The sequence below is a fragment of the Giraffa tippelskirchi genome, chromosome 3 (assembly GCF_054371585.1).
Source record: "Giraffa tippelskirchi isolate mGirTip1 chromosome 3, T2T-mGirTip1v1.2.pri, whole genome shotgun sequence".
In the NCBI taxonomy this organism is placed as follows: Eukaryota; Metazoa; Chordata; class Mammalia; order Artiodactyla; family Giraffidae; genus Giraffa; species Giraffa tippelskirchi.
Window position 1 is genome coordinate 97,761,937 of NC_137277.1, and position 22,384 is coordinate 97,784,320.

The 22,384-nt window shown below is 37.0% G+C and overlaps 1 protein-coding gene across 8 annotated transcripts in view; it reads left to right on the plus strand.

The window, feature by feature from the left end:
* Positions 1 to 22,384, plus strand: part of RBMS1 (RNA binding motif single stranded interacting protein 1) — a 217,850-nt gene that overhangs the window by 1,109 nt on the left and 194,357 nt on the right. The gene's annotated exons all lie outside the window — the stretch shown is intronic.

Consider the following 22,384-nt stretch of genomic DNA (forward strand, 5'->3'; position numbering starts at 1 on the left):
AGGGTTTCGCTGCTTTGGAAGCTTTTTTCCAGTTTGGGAGGGCGAAAATTGGATGCAAAAGATTTCATCAGCTGTTAGCATCTCCTATCTGGACTCCTGGTGCCCTTCCAGATTACAAAAGAATCAGGTATGGGTACAGCCTCTGAACTTTCTTTGGAAGGTTGTTATCATGCCCTGCTTGCTGGCAGAGGGCATTTCAGGCCTGGTGCAGAGAATCTGATTCAACCTCGATAAGCCTTTCTTTCTTACAGTGTGTGTGGTCCATGTTATGTACCTACATCATCGTTCTGCATGTGTCCCTGTAGGTAAAATGACAGTCGTCTGCATAGAGACCTGAAATTTCTTAGCCCTCAAGGACCTCATTTTCACCCCTTCCCCAATAATCGCCAGAAAGCAGCAAGATGGTAGCAGTAAGGATACCCATTACTCATTTATATGTGGTAGCCTCTGTATTTGTTTTCAGGGACTGGAGGGCGGTACCCGTATTTTGGTGAACTACGTTGTAAATATAAGTTGTTTGGAGAAATTTTGAGGTGTAATCAATGCATTACCTTTTAGATATCATATATGTTTAATGCATTTGTTTAAATTATGCAGCATTGGGTACCTAAAGGACAGCCTATTCAACACTTAACTTTATGAATAATAAATAACTTACACTCAGGTGAAGAAAAAAAGGCCATGTTTCTACAGGCACATTCACCTTAGTAATTTTTATGTACCATTAGTAAGTTAGAAACCAAGTACATAGCATTTAATATAGCTAATGCAATGCCATTTGGCTCTTTTTGCCCCGTAAATAATTGAAGAGAGAGACAAACGGCAAGAGCCTGCTCTAGTAATTAGGGTCGGATCCCAGAAAGCTTTAGGGCCCATTTTCTGAAAGTGTGCTTCCTGCATAAAGCATTTAATATTGATTTCTGTTACAGTAAATGACAGTCTCAAAACATATCTTGCTGTTTCTACTCTGAAATCTGAAATCCTATTACTCTGAATCTCTTTGTTTCCTGAGAAAGACAGACATACTCACTTGACCTATATAACATGGTATTAAAGTTTGATAATTAAATCTAAATTCCCTGTTGTAAAGAATCTTGATTATCTCAAGAAGAGGCATCTCCTAAAATGTAAAGCGACTAGATGCAGATTTTAGGTAAGCATAATTCAATACACATAGCCCTTTTTTTCTCCCTTATCTAATCTATCTCTTGGTAACATGGTATTGTGAATCATTAAAAAAAAATAGAGACCTGATTTGATCTGTAGTTAGTTTAAAAACAAGTGTTACCTATTCTACCTAAAGAGTTAATAAACTGACGTAGTATCTGTGGTCTACAGTGATGATCCTTGCCTCTGTGTGTGTTTGTGTTCTAACCCTCCTGAAATATGGGATAAGTAGCATCACTGTTTAAAGTACAGTGATGTGTTTGCTAGACAGAGTTGTTTTGAAACTTCTGTTTGGAAGCTATATCAAAAACTGAAGAATGGTGTGGTCGTTTACCAAGTGATATTTGAGTTAGACTTGTGATCAAGAGATGGATGTGATTGTTTTGAATCGAGAAAGAATAAATGGATGGGACTTCTTTTCCTCAAAAGGAATAGATACCAATGAAAATGGCACTTGAAAATCAGTTTTGTTACCATACTTTGAAAAGTTATCGTATGTCAAATAATTTTTCTTATGTTAATCATCCAATCAGTCTGTTTTGAAAAATTTATTTAGTAATGTTTCTCTGTAGAAACGTATTAGTTACTTCTACATTCTATTAACAATTAGTAACCAACAGATTATGGAGCTGTATTATAGCATGTGACCATATTTGTGTGCTTTATGCTTTGACAGAAAAAGAAAATATTAGAAAAAGTAATCCAGATGCAATAAACATAAAGTGAAATAGAGAATATTATGGAAGGGCTGGACATGGGGTGGAAATGAAGGACTCCAAAATTTTTATAATACTTTAGTGCAGAGTAACAGAGATTGCAAGTAACCTGATTTTACACGCTTGTTGAGTTTTTTGTATTTCTTTGTAAGGATGGTCTTATCACAGCAGGAGTCTCTTTATCACTTGACACATCCATTCTAAGATATAGGTTGATGTAGCTTCCTAAGTATAAGCACATATTGTTTTGAAGGATTTTCTAAATTATTAAGAGACATTGTGTATTACTGAAAATTAAATTTGGTATCTACTTGTCAGATACACAGGAAACATTCTGACAATTTGATATATTTTAATTTTGTATGTAGACATTTTCACTTATCGTAAAGGAAACCCTTGAATTCTGTTTGTTTCAAAAATACCATGACGTATGTTACTACCAAGCCGTGTATACAAATGTTTATGGGAATTGAAATACTTATTCTAGTTCTTTTGAAGAAAGGGAAGTACCAAATGTGCTTTAATGGTTAGCTGATATTTTGTACCATCTACAAGCAGGTTGACTCATTTGTGATCTTTATTCATAGATTGTTTTGTGTAAGAGATGATCTACAATAGAGAAATGTTTGTTTCTAAAACAAATGTTTGTTCTAAAACTATTTTTGTGTAAGTGTATGCCTAAGAAGATACCTGAACCTAGCCTAAAAATCTGAAAAATATTGAGCAATATAATTTGGTATTCTATTAATGAAACTACTAGAAAAAAAGCTCTTTCTGAATTGAATTTTTGGGTACATTAATGTTTTGTTGAATTCCTTAACTTTTCCTTAGTTATAATCACATGAATATTATATCAGTCTGTTTCTTTAGGAATTAGGGGTCATGATTTGATACATGGAACTACTGAGTATATTAAGGTGGATTGGAGGTACAGTGGCATGATATTAAGACTTGGGGTGCTTTGTGTCCAGAGAAGTAACTGCATTTGGGAAATGAATAAAGTGTGTTTAAATGCATCAATACATTAATACAATATTTTATATGAAGAATACACTTTCTTTTCATAAGTGGCTGAGATATTGTGGCTATCTGGAAGTAGTGTTGGAAGACTCAGGGTCATGGAAATGCTAAACTGAAGATGCATTATAATGAAATATTATAGGATCCTTCCCCTTGGATAGCCATTTCTTTTGAATTTCCATAATACCTATTATTTTTTATATGTTGGGAGCCAAATCTTACACAACTAGAATGGAACAGGGAAAAGATAAGTGAAGAGAAGGAGGAAAGTAATCAATTAGTTAGTATCAGTATAACCAGATATAGTTTACATATTTGGTGATCTTGGCTTCAAATTTAAATTCAAATATGGCAATTCCCATGTAATACACTTTCATGAAAAAACATTTTAAGCTTTTTGATATATTGCTTAGTCTGTGTTTTGCTTAATAGTTTCTTGCAACTTTTAATTACCCCAGCTTACTTAATGAAGACTGAAATTTTAAGTTCTAGGTCTTTATACTAGACAGCAGGACCTTTTCCCCTTTCTTTTTACTAAAGAAGGATTTGCTAGAAACGAAAATTCCTTTTTCCCCCTATATCTACTTAACCAATAAAAATTATGTGAGGAAGATCTAGAATGGAAGTAAAAATGATATGGACACCTAAATATCATTCATTCTTTTTAAAGATGAGGGATTTCTTGTCTAGTTTGCTTTTTATTGGATTCTCAGTTCCCTAAAGTTTATTTTCCCCTATCATGGTCTCCTTTTCCTATATTGAATCTCTTTTCAAAGGCTATCAGCTGTCCATATTTCTCATTTGATTTGCAGAACACTAGGTGCTAAGTAAATGCTTGTTACTGACTATTATATTCTGAATAAGTACATGCAAAATTTTCTTAGACCAGAAAAAAATTATAGACCAAAATCTACAAATATAATAACCCAGCCTAATTTTCTAATGAAATCTCAATATAGTTTGATTTGAATTTTAATTTAGCTTGTTGCTGTAATGAAAACTTTCATTTATGAAGATCACTAAGATGAATTACATATCAATTGGTCCATGCTTAATTTATGAAATCAAAGTACCTTTTTTTTACAGTCTTTATTAAAGACTATGGCACCAGAAAAAAAAGATCTCATAGTGTTCTGTCAAAGAGGGAAATGTTACATGTGATGAACTGGTTACTTAGCATGTGTTTGCCTCTTACTACTGGCCCCCACCAACACAGTTCAAACTTTTTCTGCTTAATTTTCAAGAAAATCCTTTTTTTCCCCCCGGTATATTTCAGATGTGGTAAAAATATTTATTCATTTAATGAATAATAACCAAAATATAAACTAGCCTCAAGTTGTTCAAAATTGTAATTATCTGTGTTACTGAGTGGTGTATACCCTAAATATGACATTTAGCTACCTAGTTTCTTATCCCATTCGTTGGGATATTACAGGAATAAACAGGAACATACTCAATTGTTCTTAAGTGGAGGTGTTTTATTCAATGTAACATTACTTAAAGAAAATGTAGTAATGATATGTCAGTGATTTAAATGCAGTGCCATAATATTTGGTACACAATTAAGCTATATATTCAAAATTGAGCATTGGGCTTGGGGATTTTATGTGGAATGAATATAAATGTCTTGGTTTCTCTGCTGTATTATTTTAACAAGTAAGTGGTAAAAGCTGGTGCCTTGGGAAAAGCAGCAGTTGGATGATACAGACATTTAGCACCCAGAGTTTGGTCCGAAGATACACAGCAAAATGCCTTCTTACAGAGTGTGTGTGTCAAACACACATGCAGATTTGAGCACACACACAGATTTGAGAACAGAAACTAAGTCGTTTTTTAATCAGGTAGATTTGTGGGGGAAGGTGTAAAGAGAGAATGGTGACAGCCAAGTTAGCAAGCCAAACATGTATCTTACATAATTGAATTCCTTATTTTGGCTTAATGCACCTAGTCTCCTTAACATAATTATATGAATATTTAACATTTTCAAACAAGCATTGGAAAAAAAGTGTATCAAAGATGGTGAGAAAGAAAACGGGGGCAAAAATCAACATCTAGACCTCCAAGGGGAAATGTTCAGTCTAAAACGGAACATTCTTGTTCTCTGTATATTGTCTTCTAGCTAATTCTTAAATGCATGCATTTACCATTTTAGAGGAGGGAGAACAGTCTTCTGGATGATATATGTGAAAACCTGGATTCTAAAAGCGAGATTAGATGCTAATATGAACAATTAACTTGCTTGTAAATTTGGTACTGTGGCTTTCCTGGTGGCTCAGATGGTAAAGAATCTGCCTACAATGTGGGAGACTCAGGTTCAATCCCTGGGTTGGGAAGATCCCCTGGAGAAGGGAATGACTACTCACTTCTGTATTCTTGCCTGGAGTATCCCATGGGCAGAGGAGCCTGGGGGACTATAGTCCATGGGGTTGCAAAGAGTCAGACATTACTGATCGACTAACACTTTCACTGTAAACACACAAAGTCAGCGTCTTGTGGATGATTGCCTGCAATGACTCTATTCTGGAATTAGGCTAAATTTTAAGCTGGTGTTTGTGGGAAATTGCTGAGGCTCTTGAAGGGCTATAATACTAACAAAGTGATTGTATTTCCTTAGTGACCCTAGAGCACCATTGTCTGCTTTGGGTATTGGGAAAGGTAAGGGAGTATAATATCTGATCCCTGCTGTCCAGCTGCCAGCAAAGACAGAATAGACACATTTTAAGACATAAGCAAAGAATATTTTCAAAATAGTTCACCCAGGAAGACAGCATACCCACCAAGGGTTTGAGTGACAGGAAGGCTCTCTGATCCACATGTGGGATTAAAAACTGTCATGTGTATTGTGAGAAAAGGTAAAGTGCTAATAAAAGTTACAACAAACCTGGGAATTTTATAGAGAAATGGGCTTTAGATTAATGAATGAAAATTTCTTAAATGGATAATCACCATTGTTTTGTATAGTTTCTGCTCTGTAATCCTCTTATGACTACTTAGAGTTTTAAAGAATATCACTTTTTCATACTTTATCTTAACTCCTTCTCCTCAAAGTTTCATATTCAATTACCTTATTTTACATTATTATGTTTCCAGTTTTATGCTTATAAATGTGCTATTAAGCCCACCTATTAGGGTTGTGACAGGCTGGAAATATAATCCTTAAATGATGACATAATTGTGATATGGAAATTTTATTTTATTCTTTTACTTTTATCATTTGAAGTGATGTTTATTTCTTCTAATTTATTAGTGTTGTTTGGAGTTGTTAGGCGTCATTGTGTGCCTGCAATCTACATGGTGATAATGTGTTTAGTGTGAGCTGACCTTTCTTCAGAAAATAACAGATTTTTTATTATTACTGATCTTTCAGGGTTATAGCTTTTTATTCTCCTTATTTAGTCATTATCTAGCTTTAATTTTTTAAAAATAAGCTCTGCAGTGGGTCTAAGTCCTTCAGGAGTCGTATTATCCTCTGGCCTCAGTGTGGGACACTGAACCCAACCTTCTGGCTACCCTTTGAACAACACGTACTATTGGGCTGCTGGGTCGAGGAAAAAAAAAAAGGATGGTTTTAGGAAGAGTTTTTGTGCAACAAAACAAGATGATTTCATAGGTATCATAAATAATTTTTACCAATCTTGAAGAAAAAAATACATCATCTTCCCAGCTCTCCCAAGTGGGTAGATCTACTTTATATGATACTGATTTTGTTTTTTATAAGTTGAAAATTACTAATTAGAATGAACAGAATTTGATGGATACATCATGGAATTCTATGCTTTTTCTGAACTTGAGTTTTTTGGGAGGGAAATCAAAATTGCCAAGAAAGAACTTTAGATCATAAACCTACATTTCTATTGTACTTAAGCTCCTCAAATGACAATACTATTCCCCCTATTTAACATTTTTTAAACATGGTGATTTTGAGAATTGTAATTGAGAGAATATTTGTGCTGAAAAACCTCTAAACCCTTCTTCGTATGTAGAATAACAGTGAAATATTTTCACAGTTTGAAATAAAGTCTCATAAAATATTTGGTTATAAGGAGAAGTACATCATATCAGAAATTTGTAATACCACCAACTTTACCTTGGTCTTCTCAGCAGTAATTTAGATTCAGTACCAAACAGGCTTTTGACAAATGCAGATATTTATAGAAAGGAAAATTTGCCAGTTTTTATTTTCAGGTCTTTAACTGAAATACTCCCAAAGTCCTCTCTGCCACCTACAGAGCACAACGTTGATTAATTTCATTGTTTAAAAAATGGAAGCCTTAAGAAAAAAAGTTCCTAGTCTCAATCAGTTCTTGGGTTTTATTCTACATGATTATTTGCATACTTTTATTAACAACAACAGCAACACAAAAAGAACTGGCTAGAAGAGAAACTTCTCTAACAGAAATTCTATTGCTAGGCAAATGATATTTTTTAGAACACTATGTGATTTTTCTGTGATTGGGTATAGCTTATCTTAAAAATGAACTGTGTTTACAACAAGTTTTGTTCCAAAAAGTTCACATATAACTTACTTAGTGCTTGAAATTCATCTAGTATATTTCATATATAAATTGTTATCTTGCATTAAAGGGTTCCCAGCCAACCCATATGGGCCTGTGAGAATAACCCACTTTATAGTTCACATATAGTTGTTATGTATTGGTCCTACCACATGTGCTTTGCAGGTGGTACTAGTGGTAAAGAACCCACCTGTCAAGGTTCCCCGGAGAAGGACATGGCAACTCACTCCAGTAATCTTTCCTGGAGAATCCCATGGACAGAGAGCCTGGCCGAATGCAGCCCATAGGGTTGCACAGAGTCTGGCACAACTGAAGCAACTTTAGCATGCACTCATGCATAGAACCAAATCATCATAAGGAACAATGTTTCTTGGAGGAGGAGGGTAAGTATTCAGAGTTGGAACTCCGAGTACCCCTCTTTGGCCCCTTTAGGGGGAAGTGAGAAGTTTTTCTTAACTCATGTGAGGGGCAGTGGGAAGACTGGAGCTCCCCGTAGTCCCTCAATAGGGCTTTTGAGCTTACCAGCCTGGGGACTGGGTTTTAAGAAGAGGAAGGAGGTGTGGCTTGTGAAGTCACAAGGGGCAGGGATTGGTGGAAGTGGGAGTTGTGGGTGCTGGAGCTTCTCTCTGGGTTAAGCCTTGTGGGCCCTGCTCACTTCTCACTCCTGGGACTAGCTCCCCACGTACTTGTTTTCTTTTCCTGTGCTGGCCTCATAGGTCATCTCTTGTTCTCCTTCTTCCTAGCCCATCCTCAATTTTTATAAAGCAGTCCAAGGCTAGATTCTAAAAAGTAGGGTTTTGCATCCCTAGCTCATCACTAGCTAGATTACTACAGCCTTGCCAACCTCTCTCCTCTTCTGCAGCACTGAATCAGGCAAACAGCTTTTGAGGCTGGTAACAAAAAGGAAACCAAAAGACAAAACATCATCCAGTGCCATCACTTCTATTTCCACCAAGTCCTGGTCCAACAGAACTTCATAACACTTCAGTTCAATTCAGTCGCTCAGTCGTGTCCGACTCTTTGCAGCCCCATGGACTGCAGCACACCAGGCTTTCCTGTCCATCACCAACTCCCGAAGTTTACCCAAACTCATGTCCATTGAGTCGGTGATACCATCCAACCATCTCATCCTCTGTCATCCCCTTCTCCTCCCACCTTCAATCTTTCCCAGCATCAGGGTCTTTTCCAATGAGTCAGTTTTTCACATCAGGTGGCCAAACTATTGGAGGTTCAGCTTCAGCATCAGTCCTTCCAATGAATATTCAGGACTGATCTCCTTTAGGATGGACTGGTTGGATCTTCTTGCAGTCCAAGGGACTCTCAAGAGTCTTCTCCAACACCACGGTTCAAAAGCATCAATTCTTCGGTGCTCAGCTTTCTTTATAATCCAACTCTCACATCCATACATGACTACTGGAAAAACTGTAGCTTTGACTAGATGGACCAAACGATAAGCATCTGATAATGGCACAGTCCCAATAACCTCAGATTTTTACTGAGACTCAACCTATGGAGCACTGGTTAAGAATCCTACCCTGAAAAGAAGACAAAAATGGAACCAGTCTGTGCTTAAGAAGACAACTCAGACCATGGATCCTTTGGTAATTGTTTGTGGATTGTGTCTTGACTCTGGGGTGAAGAGCTCTACATGGTCCGAGAGCCTGCAAAAGAGGGATGAAGTCCATGGGTTTGTGCAGTCTCCCAAGTGTGCTGCTTCTCTCTCATCTCCTTTTCCCACCCTCCCTCCTTCCTTTTCTCCTCCATTTCTACTTCTACCTTTTCTTCCTGCACAGTGACAGTAGTCCCACTGTGCACTGACTTCTGACCAGCCAGAGGTTTGTGTGCTCCTGGTGGATCTGCCAGGGTGATGGCTGCTTCCAAGCAACTCCCACTGCATCTGCCCCAATAAGGGACCAAGTGGGTCTGACTTAATTTAGGTTAAAAAAACAACAACTTTGTTTTATAGATTATGATTAAGAATTTACTAACTTCAGTTCCCTCTTTGAATCAGATTTTCTTTTTGATTCCTTATCCAATTTTATACACAAAATTTAAATAAAATTGTATTTGGTGGTGACTTGGTGGTAAAGAATTCTGCCAAGCAAAGTTCAATCCCTGGGTTGGGAAAATCCCCTGGAGAAGGGAATGGCAACTCATTCGAGTATTCTTGCCTGGGAAAGCTCATGGGCAGAGGAGCCTGGTGAGCTACAGTTCATGCAGTTGCAAAGAGTCAAACTCGACTTACTGGCTAAATAACAACAAGTGTTATAGAAGCACAGACATGACGTAAGACTTTGAGCAAAAGAGAACATAACTAGCATAATAAAAAGTGTTTTGATGCCAAATGTGTACTCCAAAGGAGATTGGAACTTAAATACGACACAGTGAAATGGTAAGCTGCATACATTTTTTTGTTCACCCATAGTAAAATTTAAAATCATACATAACCACTTTTTCAGTTTCTTGAATATTTCACTAAATTATTATTTATCTAAAAATAATCACAAAAGTTTTTTTTTTGATTGGCAGAAAGGTGTGTTTCTTACTTGGTGATAGTTCCTCAGATTTTAATTTTCATAGCAGAAATCTTAAATGTTGATTTCGACTGCTTGTGTTTTAAAAGAATAGATTATATCTTGGCATACAAATGGGATTTCACATGACAGAGAGTGATATCTGGTGTTCTTTTCTACCCCTCTGTCTCTGTCACCAAATTCAAATTCATGTCTCAGCAGTTCGGGATATTCTTCAGTGAATATCCTTTGAGCCTTCAAAATTTGATTTGACTGTGTGTGCTGAAGATAGCTTGTTCAGATAAGCACATGGTGATCGCTGTCCGTGTGTCTGGGCCCTAATGAACATCTGCTTTCTAGGGCGCCACAGGAGCGCCCTTCTTTGTTTCCTCTTCCTTTGCCATTTTGATTTGAATCTAGTTAAACCCTGCAAATGGGGTTGTTTTTCAATATGCAAATACTCCTATCTCCCTTTTTGGAAAAGAAAAAAAAAAAAAGCGCCAGATATTTTAAACATGAACGCATTGGGAATTTAAAAAGAGTCTGCAGGAAGCAAGCGCACAACTCTAGTTCTTCTCTTGACCACTCAGACATGGACAAAAATCATCTAGCAGAGATCATAGAGTTGGAGCTGCCTGGTGGGTAATTTAATTAAATTCAACAAACACTGAGCAGGCATTGTGTTAGGCCCTGGAAGGTGCAAATATGTAAATAAGGCATGATTCCTGCCATCGTGGAGCACAATGAGATCATTTTGTTTACTTTCCTGTTTATTTAAAATTTTTATTTGAGGTAGAACACAGACACACACACACATAAACAATATAGCACACACATTTTAAATATAATATGCTCATGTAACAGCTACCCAGGTCGTTGTGTGACATTTCCAGCACCCACAAAGCACCCTCATGCCCTTCTCAGTGTGTCCTCCGCAAAGGTGTCTGCTAGCCTTACCTCTATCCTTGTAGATTGGTTTTGCCTACTCTTGTATGTCATAAAAATGAATTCTGGTGGCTCAGATGGTAAAGAATCCACCTGCAATGTGGGAGACCTGGGTTTGATCCCTGGTTTGGGATGATCCCCTGGAGGGAGACATGGCAACCCACTCCAGTATTCCTGCCTAGAGAATACCCATGGACAGAGGAGCCTGGTGGGCTACAGTACGTGGGGCCGCAAAGAGTTGGACACGACTGAGCGACTAAGCACATTCTTGTATGTCATAAAAATGAAATCTTATGGGATACAAAAGGATGTATCCTTTTGTGTCTGGTCTCTTTAGCTCATCATTATTTTGATTTCATTCATCCATGTTGTTAAGTGTAACTGTTGATTCTTTTTTTTTTTTTAATGCTGTGTAGTATTCTATCACAGAATATATCACAATTTTTATCTCTTCTACTATTAATGGACATTTGGATTATTTCACTGTGGAGCTATTATGAATAAAATTGCTGTAATTATTCTTGTTCATACCATTTGGTCAACATACCCATTTACTCATAAGAGAGGAACTGGTAGGTCATAGAATGTATGTGTGTTCACCTAAAATGGTCGATGCTACCATTTTCTGTTCCTATTGGCAAAGTGTGAGAAAGCTAATTATTCTACATGTCACTAACACTTGGTATTGTCAGTCTTTTTAATTTTAGCCCTTCTGGTGGGTGGTATCTCAGTATGGTTTTAATTTGCCTTTCCCTGATGATTAATGATGTTGAGCACTTTTTCATATCTTTATCGGTCAGTTGGATATCCTCTTTTGTGAAGTGTCTTTCAAGTATTTTGCTCACTTCTTAAACATAACAGCTTTATTAAATATAAGTCACATAACATAAAACTCAACCTTTTTCCTCACTTTTTTATATTGGGTTGTCCTTTTTATTAGTTGTAGGTTTTTAAATAAAGTCTGGATACAAATCGTTCATCAGATATATCAGATATATATATATATACATATATATATATATATATACACATGTGTGTGTGAAAGTATCTGCTCCCAATTTTCAGTTTTCTCGTTCACTATCTGATTACTTTCTTTTAATAAATAGAAGTTTTTAATTTTAAGTTCCATTTATGAGTTATGATCATTGCTTTTTGTGTCTGTTTAAGAAATCTTTGCTTACTTTAAGGTCATGAAGATATATTCCTATATTTTCTTCCAGGAGCTGTTATTTTATCTTTCACATTAGGTCTGCAGTCTATCTCTAGTTAATGTTTGTGTATGTGGATGAGGTCGAGATTCATTTTCCCCCCATATGTGTGTGTTAGTCGCTCAGTTGTGTCCAACTCTTTGTGATCCCATGACTATAGCCCACCAGGCTTCTCTGTCCATGGAATTCCCCAGACAAGAATACTGGAGTGGGTAGCCATTTCCTTCACGAGGGGATCTTCCCAACCCAGGGATCGAACTCAGGTCTCCCTCATTGCAGGCAGATTCTTTACAGTCTGGGCCACCAGGGAAGCCCTCACATATGAATATCTTATTGATGCAGCAGCATTTATTGAAAAAACATTTTCATTTTCTCCTTTGAATTTTAGGACATTTTTGTTGTAAATCAGGGGACCACATTTATGTGTTTCTTTTTCTGGACTCTGTTTGGCTTCATATGTATTCCTGTGTCAGCACTACATGGTCTTAATTGTGAAAGCAATATGTTATTGGTATATTCCTCAAGGTGGACTTAAGGATTCTAGATCTTCTATCTTTTAAAATAAATTTTAGAAATTATTTTTATTAAAAAAAGAAATCTGATAGAATATTTATTGGACTGACATTAACACTATACATCTGTATTGGAAGAACTGATACCTTCCAAACTGTAAGGATATCTTTTCTCATTTATTTATGAACTTACCACTTTTAAGTAATTGATAATAAAACAATGGAAAATTACTGTTTTAGATGCTTATTTCTTAAATACAGTCAATAATTCTTTCAAAATCTGTAGTAGGAGAGTTGGCATAGATCCTAAGAAAATACTTCTTTTGAAGGGGGAGAGAGAATATTCATTATCAGATAAAAATTAATTTTGAAAAGTAGTTTATAACTGAAGCTTTTCCTTTAAAAACGTATGGGACGTTCTTTCTGATTTCTCTTGAATGCATCCCAAAGTACTACTGTTTCTTCTTTATATTCTTTAGTTTCCTTTCTAGGCTTCGTTTATTTGATGACATGTCATCCAGTCACCTTGTCTTATATAAGCATTATTATCATTTGAAAATTAGTTGTGTTTGGAGAATTTTTTGACATCCTCTGTGATTTTATTTTTTTAATATTACCTAGATATTGTGAAAACAAAGGCTGGAAATAGCTGTGCTTAGATACTAACTTCTGAGCAATAGGATATGCTGCTCTATGGGCCTCTGCTCCTTCAAACTCTTTCTTAGATGTTCTGAAAATCTCATATGTGTTTTTTTCATGCTTCATATTTAAGGTTTTTAAGCTTTGATTACTGCCATCTTCAGCCAGCCAAAAACAACTACATAGAACTTGCAAAGCTTATTAGTTCTGGCTAGGTTAGCTTGGGTTGAGTAGGAGGTTGAATAGACGACTTCTGAAGTCCCTTTCAACTCTAAATTTTATGATTCTGGGAATTTATAACATCCAAGAATCACATAGTCTTAGAACTGGAAGGAACTTGAAGATAATCTGGTCCAAGCCACTCACTTTACCAATGAGGAAATCTACCCAAAGTGAGGAGACAGGAGTAGGGTTCCAGAGCTGGGGGAAGTGGGGCAGCGGGATGGGGAAGGTGGGAGTGGCAGGAGGGCCAGACCTCACATGACTAGTCTGTGCTGTGACCTGAAGGGGAGGAAGGAAGAAGGCAGGCCACACACAGCCTTAGCAATTAATTATTCCAGGAAACTTATCAGAAGTTGGACTGGGCTGTGAATGGGGCCGGTGTCTCCAGCTGGTTTCTGGTTGGAAACTAGTAGTGGTCACCCTGTCAGAGGTCACCCTAGCAGGTGGGGCCGGCCAGACGTATGCATTGCCTTCCCCGAGCACGGCCACTTCTGCTGGTTTGCCAGGACAGTGTCCAAATCTGATCCTGCTTTGTCGTCCTCTTGCTAACCATAAAGATGCTCTGGGTACCGCTACCATAGCTGGGCCCTGCTTATCCTCCATGGCTTCTGGCCTCTTCACAGCCTTGTTCTACTTCTGGATTCTTCCTTTACCACATTCCTGAGAATCTTTGTTTTTACAGTCATGGGTCTGGGGCCAAAACCCTCTCCCTTTTTTAGCATGCCTGAAGCTTTCCCACACTAGCAGGATACACTCCAGACTACTTGATTCTTACTAAACTTTCTCTGTCCTGCCATCACTACCTGGTGTAACCTGTTTGGTCACCAAAACAACAACAGCACAACCCAGGGAGGCTCTGATTAAGCATCCCCTGTATTTGTTGAAGCCAACCCCCTCATTCACCACTCTGATGGGAACCACTTTCTTCTTAATGCTGAACACTCCACTTTAGGCTTTAGTATTTCTTTTTTTTTTTTTCATGAGCTGTTTGAACATAGTTGACAGCCTTCTGCATTTATACAGGGTCAGGTTTCAGGAGCTCCGTTTTAGTCAATTATGTGGAAAACCTCGGAGAAAGAAAACACGCAGTAGGAGGGATCCACCAGCCTGTTGTGCTCCTGGGACACAGCATTGCCCGCATGCTGTTTGGATCATATATTCATTTAAATACATTAGCTGAAAAGATCATGCCTGGCTATACACCTCACTTTAGGGAGATCAAATACCAGAGAAGTTGGGATATATTAAGAAAAAAAGAGAATGATTTTCCCACAATTTATAAAATGTTCTCCAGTGAAAATGCCTCCTAAGTTCGTTTACATATTTCTAAGTCTTTGACAGAAAGTATAATTTAAAGCTGAGCCAGCAGGAGAAAGGGTGTGTATTAAAAAGAGTAATTAGATACTAAGAAAAATAGTTTGTGAAATAATTTCTTAGGTCAGTTGGAAAGGATGAGTTTATTTTGTCATATTAGATTTACAACTGACTTCTGAGGAATGCATGACTGAGCAAAGGTACAACTGTAGTAGCTTTTTGTGTTTGTTTTGTTTTGTTCTCACTGTGTCAGTGCTGATTGGTTTAAAGCTTTTGGTTTTCTTCCTCCAAGTGTGTGTAATCATGATGGGTGAACTCTGGAAGCCATGGCATGCACAGAAGGAAATGACCGAAAGGCCTGTGGGTGATTTAAAATCATCGTGTTAGGGCCTCTACATTGTCTGTAAGGAAAACAAGTTGTGTGTGGACCATTATTAGTTAGTTGATAAGCATCACAGTCAAGGAAGTTTCCAGGGGGTGGGGGTGTTTAAAGATTGAGGAGAGATGTGCCTTTTAAAAACATCTAAGGGTGCTATTTACAGAGCAGTTAACTTCTTGGGCCAGAAAGTTCTCTCAGGTGGGTTGAGTGAATCATCTTAAACAATATGTAGCAAAAAAAAAAAAAATGTTGTTCCAGTGTATTTGGCTAATAATAATGTGTGTGTGTGGGCTTCCCTGGTGGCTCAGTGGTAAAGAACCCACCTACCAATGCAGGAGATGCAGGTTCAATCCCTGATTCAGGAATATCCCCTGGAAAGAATGGCAACCCACTCCAGTATTCTTGCCCGGGAAATCCCATGGACAGAGGAGCCTGCCGGGCTACAAGTCTATGGGGTTACCAAAGAGTGGAACATGACTTAATGACTAAACAACAATAAATGTGTATGTGTAAATTGCTGAGTCTCTCCCAAAGCAAAGCAATAACTTTGTATTTTACTTTCCTTTACTTATTTAATTATTGCAAGAAAGATAGGCCTGCCTGACATTTTAGAAATCTTGTGCATTATTTAAGTTAAAAACATGTATTCCATCAGAGTAACTTAAAGGAAAGTCAGGGTTCCAGTAAGCACGGGAGTTAATTATTATCCTTAGAAAGATGGAATTTGTTTTCTGATCCAGGTTTGCTTCCTAAACTAAATGTTTCTGATTTTAGTACCTTTCATCTAACTTTCCCAAAATGTCACGAAGCTTTAGAGCAAAGATTACTCACATTTTAAAGAATGTACAGGCATATTAAGGCAGATATATCCAGTCCTGCACTGGTTATATGCTCATTGTTGGGCAGCTGATAAAATCTCATGTTTGGGATATTTAAAATATGGGGACATAAGAGTTTACTAATCTTATCTTTCCTCATTCCTTATTACATGTTAACTTTCACTGAGTGGAATTTAGTGAAAATTATATAAGGTGAAAATAATATATAGTAAGTTAACATAATATAATACAGTTTACATGTTAGGGGAAAATATGGAAAAAGTCAGAGTTTATCAGGAAAGAAAAAGCATAGTCTGAAATTATTTATGTATTTAAACTGCATTTAGTAACAGTTTAATGTAGCATTTTGCCAACAGTAATTTGTATGTGATCACCTTTATAAGATAATGTGCTAATACATTAATAATCAGGAAATATATCTTGTTCTGTTTTGTGCCTATTGCAATGTTTTGCACATAGTACATAGTTAAATAAATGCTTATTAAATTGAATCCATGTCTTTTGTTTTCTAATATGATCAAGAGAAGTATGAAACACAGCCAGAATTCTTTAGGGATGAAATGCTCTTGTTTAAAATACACGATTAGGATAAAAGGGGGCTTTTAGTCTAAATTACCCACATAATTTTCTCAGTCTGTCGCTTTACCATTAGACTCCTTGTTCATGCCTAGAAGGCCATCACTACTATTAAGCTAGTTTGTCACTGTCATATAAGCAGTTCATGAAGCACAGAAACAAAATATTCAAGTTAAATATAACAAATACAATGTATGTAGAAATGAGAGGCCCGTTAAAATGAAAATTTTACTCGTAACTTGAATAACGTATGGATGGGGCATTATTATTGAAAAGCAATTAAATATTTTAAAAGGGGTACCTTTCTAGGAACTGTATTTCCTAGGATTAGCTGGAGGTCTCTAAGGGCCTAGGACTGTGTCTGGACAGATTTGTGATTATAGTTGTCAGGGTTTTGACAGGAAACATATGGCATACTTAAAGTTGGTATTTAAGGGATGTTTAATAAACAAGGCTATTTACCAATGTGTTGGCAGGGCTTAGGGAAACCAAAAAGGGATAATGACATGTTCCGAGGCCAGCAAAAGATGGGTATTTTTATTCCACAGGGTCTGAAGGGCTAGAGGAGGGAGCAGTTCCCAGAAGGGTACCTTGCAAAGAGGACTGCCTGAGAGGAGCAGTGACCTTTGGCTGAGGACCAAGGCCCACCCACGTTAGGCAGCCATGTCTCACTTTCCTCCCACTTTCAGATCTCCCGTGAGTCTCTCCAGTTGGAATCCACAGGACGTCAGGGGCAGGAGAATCCCTCCGATGCAAAGCATTATGGGTCCACCTCTAGTGTGCAGAGTAGGATGGAGAAGGTTAGGCAGCCTGAAGAATGGGGAGCAGTAAATATTTGTCAGGTAATAAATGGCTGCTTACTACTTTTCTTAATGAATAGTTGTTGTTTTTTTTTCTTCTTTCAGTTAGCAGCACTACTTATTGCCTTCTTAAAAAAATCTTTGTTTTTCCTTGAATGAGATAAGCCATATTTAGTAGAGTGCCTGCTATGTACAAAACATTTTGCCAGGCCTGTTGCTATCAATAGCAGATAACTTTCTAAGAAAATTCACTACTAGTGGAGTTGTACATTGCTTTACAGAATAATTAAATACTTTGAAACATTATAAAGTAATCCAAAGCACCTCATTTCAAGATAAATTTGGGAAGCTTGCTCCTTAAAGCAATCCTTTGGTGCCACTCTGTCCAGTAGGACATTCCACAACTACAGGAATCTTCTATATTGGCATGGTCTGAAGCAGTGGCCATGGACCCCATGGAGGCTATTGAACACCTGAAATTTGGCTTATGTGACTAGAGACATTGAATTTAAAATTTTAGCCACCTGTGGCTAGTGACTGTCATATTGGGCAAGACAGCTCTAGTAAACTGTTAAAGAAATATAGGTTACCTGATTTAATTTTTGTGTGATTTTAAAGTAAGAAGTTGAATCTTACATTTGTAGATTTTTTTTTTTTGATTGCAAGCCTCCACATATAGGAACCTTGCAAATACTGGTGACAAGAATATAAAGGGAGAAGAAGTTAAACGTACCCAAGATGGAGGCGGTCCTATAGCTTTTGGCTAGTAAAAGCAAAGCAAAAGATACAAGAACCCTCTTATGTTATATAATATATGTTTTACAAAGGTAGGTTATATTTATTTAGACCGAGTTATATTTAAAAATAGATCATTGTGCCTGGATTTCTCATCATTAAAAACTCTACTTCAATTAAAAAACATTTATTTTTATGATGGAGATCTTCTGTTCAGTTCAGCTCAGTCGCTCAGTCGTGTCCGACTCTTTGCAACCCCATGGACTACAGCACACCAGGCCTCCCTGTCCATCACCAACTCCCAGAGTTTACTCAAACTCATGTCCATTGAGTCGGTGATACCATCCAACCATCTCATCCTCTGTCGGCCCCTTCTCCTCCCACCTTCAATCTTTCCCAGCATCAGGGTCTTTTCAGATGAGTCAGTTTTTCACATCAGGTGGCCAAAGTATTGGAGTTTCAGCTTCAACATCAGTCCTTCCAATGACCATTCAGGACTGATCTCCTTTAGGATGGACTGGTTGGATCTCCTTGCAGTCCAGGGGACTCTCAAGAGTCTTCTCCAACACCACAGTTCAAAAGCATCAGTTCTTCGGTGCTCAGCTTTCTTTATAGTCCAACTCTTACATCCATACATGACTACTGAAAAAACCATAGCCTTGACTAGACAGACCTTTGTTGGCAAACTGATGTCTCTGGTTTTTAATATGCTGTCTAGGTTGGTCATAACTTTCCTTCCAAGGAGTGTCTTTTAATTTCATGGCTGCAATCACCATCTGAGGTGATTTTGGAGCCCAAAAACATAAAGTCTGACACTGTTTCCCTTGTTTCCTCATCTATTTCCCATGAAGTGATGGGACCAGATCCCATGATCTTAGTTTTCTGAATATTGAGTATTAAGCCAACTTTTTCACTCTCCTCTTTCACTTTCATCAAGAGGCTCTTTAGCTCTTCTTCGCTTTCTGCCATAAGTGTGATGTCATCAGCATATCTGAGGTTACTGATATTTCTCCCAGAAATCTTGATTCCAGCTTGGGCTTCATCCAGCCCAGCATTTCTCATGATGTACTCTGCATAGAAGTTAAATAAGCAGGGTGACAATATACAGCCTTGACGTACTCCTTTCCTGATTTGGAACCAGTCTGTTGCTCCATGTCCAGTTCTAACTGTTGCTTCCTGACCTGCATACAGATTTCTCAAGAGGCAGGTCAGGTGGCCTGGTATTCCCATCTCTTTCAGAATTTTCCACAGTTTGTCATGATCCACACAGTCAAAGGCTTTGGCATAATCAATAAAGCAGAAATAGATGTTTTTCTGGAACTCTCTTGCTTTTTCTGTGATCCAGCAGATGTTGGCAATTTGATCTCTGGTTCCTCTGCCTTTTCTAAATCCAGCTTGAGCATCCGGAAGTTCATGATTCACGTACTGTTGAAGCCTGGCTTGGAGAATTTTGAGCATTGCTTTGCTATCATGTGAGATGAGTGCAGTTGTGCAGAAGTTTGAGCATTCTTTGGCATTGCCTTTCTTTGGGATTGGAATGAAAACTGACCTTTTCCTGTCCTGTGGCCACGGTTGAGTTTTCCAAATTTGCTGGCATATTGAGTGCAGCTCTTTCACAGCATCATCTTTTAGGATTTGAAATAGCTCAACTGGAATTCCATCACCTTTACTAGCTTTGTTCATAGTGATGCTTCCTAACCCCACTTGACTTCACATTCCAGGATGTCTGGCTCTAGGTGAGTGATCAGACCATCATGATTATCTGGGTCGTGAAGATCTTTTTTGTATAGTTCATCTGTGTATTCTTGCCACATCTTCTTAATATCTTCTGCTTCTGTTAGGTCCATACCATTTCTGTCCTTTATTGTGTCCATCTTTGCATGAAATGTTCCCTTGGTATCTCTAATTTTCTTGAAGAGATCCCTAGTCTTTCCCATTCTATTGTTTTCCTCTATTTCTTTGCACTGATCACTGAAGAAGGCTTTCTTATCTCTCCTTGCTATTCTTTGGAACTCTGCATTTAAATGGGTATATTTTCCCTTTTCTCTTTTGCTTTTCACTTCTCTTCTTTTCAGGTATGACCTAAATCAAATCCCTTACGATTATACAGTGGAAGTGAGAAATAGATTCAGGGGATTAGATCTGATAGACAGAGTGTCTGAAGAACTATGGACAGAGGTTTGTGACATTGTACAGGAGACAGGGATCAAGACCATTTCCAAGAAAAAGAAATGCAAAAAAGCAAAATGGCTGTCTGAGAAGTCCTTACAAATAGCTGTGAAAAGAAGAGAAGCGAAAAGCAAAGGAGATATTTTGTACCAACTTATTAATAGTTGCTTCCATGCTTAGGCACTTGATTGCAAAGAAGATATTCAAAGAAGGAAATTAAGATTTCTAGTATGTACTCAGCTAGAACAAAATATGACTAATGATGATATATTAAAGGTGTATAGTGTATCTTCTCTTTAAGATCTTGATATTTAATGTCGTCATTCACTTTTTGGTTATTTCCTTGTTTTTATTGTGTATATTATATATAATATATATATAACATATATATTCAGCTTTATGGTGAAATCTGAGCGTTCTCTTGGTATTTTAAATAAAGTTTTCTTCTTTTTAGCCTGTCTTTAGACCTTACACTAAGTCCAGAATCTGAAAAAACATTCACTAGAAATTCATAATTATTCCATAAGGAAAAACAGATGATTACATCACGGATATGACATATTACCTCTAATGCAACTGAAAATACTTTCCAGAGCATTAAATTCACGGATGTTTGTTTTCTGATTATTATTATTCTACTCCGGCTGACCTTTTCCATGTTATGCTTTATTTCATTTGCCTTTAATAGGCCATAATAATTATATATGAGACTGTGCTTTTTGAAATGAACAAGATAAGGTCTAAGGTGATTATGACAAATTTTAAAAATGACTCTTGCTCTATAAACTCAAGAATGTTGAAGTAACTTTTGAAATGAAATGACCCTTTAAATAGAAAGATGCAGTTATTTTGCCTCTTTCCATTTCATTTCTGAAGTAATTTTGTCAGAAACCCAATAAACAGTATAAACTAATGATATGGTATGTGTTGAAGAAAGGTGTGGTTTCATGTATGGAATATATCACACTTTGTGACTCACCTTCCTTTAATGTATTTTTCAAGTTTGTATAATAATATCCATACTTAAGCTTCCTTTCTTTTATTCATTTAATTGAGTTCTTGAGATGATACTAACACAACAGTGAAATTTTAACTCACTTTTATGTGTGATAAAATGCATATTTGACTCATAATATTTTGGGAAATTATAAAAGATAAAATCAGCCTTCTTCCACAACATTGGTTCTGCCTGCGTATCTATTGCCGTAGTAACCAAGTAAACACTAACTAATAAAACTAAATGGGCACCAAAAAAGTTTCTCACATCATTTGCATTGAAAATGCTTCATAGTACCTTTTAACAAATATGTTATTCTGGATAGGGGAAGGAAAGATTTACGTAATAGAAGAGAAGTCAAACTTTATTTGAATATAGAAAGAGAGTTGAAGGGGTAGGAATCTGTACTGCTGAGAAAAGAGTTTTCAAAGCAGACTGTTTCTGGTATTTTATACCAATTATGTGCAGCTATTGCTTTGAATAAATTTTGCTGCCCTGCTGAGATTTCCTTTTTTACAAATCCTGGCGCAATTATAAGATGGAAGTCTGGAATGTATAAACAATGTCCTTTGAACAGTAAATGAGCCTCATTCTTATAAAACTAAAGGTAGGAATGTACTACCTTTTATTCTATGGTTCTTTGCCTTTCCTTCCTTCTTAATCATTGCACAGAAACTCGTGTCTACTTGTGAGTGTACAAAAACAGGAATTTTCACTAGAAATTCTTTTAAAGTATAATTTCTATCAAACTAATAAAATCTCTCTGTTGCTATAAGACAATAAACAGTAGTAACTGTTCAGTATAGCTGTTGATTATTTATTTCTATATCTCCAACCTTAACCCAACGAACTATAATAGATTACCTTTTTCTCTAGACCTGGAAAACAAAACACTTCCCCAAGTCAGTTTCATGGGCAGAAAAATGACACCCTTAGAGCATAACGTTAGGCTGAGTTTCCAAATGTCAGCTTGTTTTATGTGACAAAGCAATCTACACTAATCATGGCAAACAGTATATCAAATCCTAAAGAGAAGTCAACTGTCACTTGGAATTAACTGAAAAAGCCTGAACTCCATTATTTTGGTGAACTTACAGACCTTATACAATGTTTACAATA